Source organism: Arachis stenosperma, chromosome 9 (genome assembly GCF_014773155.1).
Source record: "Arachis stenosperma cultivar V10309 chromosome 9, arast.V10309.gnm1.PFL2, whole genome shotgun sequence".
Lineage (NCBI taxonomy): Eukaryota > Viridiplantae > Streptophyta > Magnoliopsida > Fabales > Fabaceae > Arachis > Arachis stenosperma.
Window position 1 is genome coordinate 71,184,461 of NC_080385.1, and position 1,925 is coordinate 71,186,385.

Here is a 1,925-nt window from a genome sequence, read left to right on the forward strand (position 1 = left end):
TTTTAATTTTTTAATTATTTTTTTTATTTAATAAACGTAATTTAGTAAAAATAAAATAAAATTGAAGTAGAAAATGACAATTTTATAACGTTTTGTAACGTTGAGGATGATTTTAATAAGAAAAAAAGGTCGGGGACGATTTTGATTTTGACTTCAAATTTTAGGGATGAAAAAAGTACTTATCCCTTATTATTATTATTATTATTATTAAGTGATGATCATATTCTGGGCTTGGAGATAGTTTCTTGTCTCTTGTCTCTCTATCTTGTATTCTTGTTACCATAGCTTAGCATGATCTGATTTAGTTCTTTTGCTCTCACATGGCAGGGTCAACTAATAAGGAAGTGGATGCTTATATTCCCAACTACCTAAGCTTGCCACCCTAACTCATTTGTCAACTCCATAATCTTACTATGCATGTATGTGATTATTTACCTAACTTTTTATATTTGGGTTTGCTCTTTTTTATATTAATTAATTAATTAATTTTTTGATGTTCTAGTTTCTTACCTTACCATAGTTACTTGAATTTTAATTAATTCAAATTGATAGATGATGAAGAAGAATATAAGGAGTCTGGCAAGGATAGTTGTTTTTAGCCCTCATGTCTGGAAATTTTGATAATTTCGGTGGTCTTGATGTTGAAGATATTCGTTGTAAACTAGGATTCAGAGACATTTAAGATTTCTAGAAAAACATATCATTAAATGAAATAGAACACAAAATCATAGATATAATCTACTACACAAATGAAAGTAGAGAATGCAGATCACATAAGCAAAAAAGGCCAAGGCAGAAAATGTACATGAATAGGAGATAGGAAGAGAAATTCCTCTTGGTGGTAGAATGGGTATACTTAGATTGAAAAAAATATGACTTTTTCAAAAATAGAAATTAATATCACAAGTATGTATGGTATCTTGTGTTACCTGATAACTGATTATTACAGTTTGTATACTTATACTTTTGTTTTTAGTATGATGATGTTTGCTGCAAGAGCAAAAGGAGGCCTATCTTCTAGCAGTGTTGGGAAGTCCAAGCAGCAGAGAAAGTGTTTCCTCCATTGATAAACTTACTCCAAAGTCCAGAGACATGCTACAAACCTTGCATTTAGCTCATCAAATTTATTAACTTAGCGATTTTATGATTTTGATATACAGGATTTCTCTCAACAGCCTCCTGCTCAAGAGTTGATTTCAAGGGATTTACATGGTAATGAATGGAAATTCAGACATATTTTAATTACAACAAATTAAAAGCTTACTTAATAATTTTCTGGAAATGATAAAGCCAAACACAAACACACAACTTGGTCCAGCAATTGCGCATGTTAGGATTCATTCAACACGTTGGGCCCACTAAACTTTTATATAATCTTTGAACACTCTCTCCATGCGTTTTAAATTCTGATAGTGACCGTGGTTATATATTAAAGTACTAGTTTATTACTTGTAAATTGTATTGGATAAACATCAATGCTTATTATTTTCTATTTTCTTTTAATGATGATAATGATAATCAGGTTCCTAGATAAATCGGCGATTGTTTCAGAAAAGTCAAAGGCACATAGATGGAAAGTGTGCACAGTAACACAAGTAGAAGAAGTGAAGATCCTAATAAGAATGCTACCAATAGTTGGAAGCACCATCATAATGAACACATGCTTGGCACAGCTTCAAACATTCTCAGTTCAGCAAGGCAATGTAATGAACCTCAAACTTGAAGTTTTATTTGTTATTGTTGTTATTCTTGTTTATAGTTTTGAATTGGGTTAAGTGTATATGTGGGAGTTAGGAAGGTTGTTGTGGCTGACATTATGAACAAAAGAGAGTACAAAGTGTTAAAGATAGATGATGCTGTTCACTATATAATTTTCTTGCACACAAATAATTAATTTTTTTTTTTTTTGCATTGCAAGCTTGATT

General features: G+C 30.9%; 1 long non-coding RNA gene across 1 annotated transcript; it reads left to right on the forward strand.

Annotated features, from left to right (window-relative positions):
- The first annotated feature begins 246 nt into the window (after positions 1–246).
- On the forward strand, positions 247–1,697 carry LOC130951553 (uncharacterized). Its single transcript, XR_009074016.1, has 3 exons — positions 247–419; positions 977–1,212; positions 1,523–1,697. It is a non-coding gene; the product is annotated as an uncharacterized LOC130951553 (long non-coding RNA).
- The last annotated feature ends 228 nt before the right edge of the window (positions 1,698–1,925 follow it).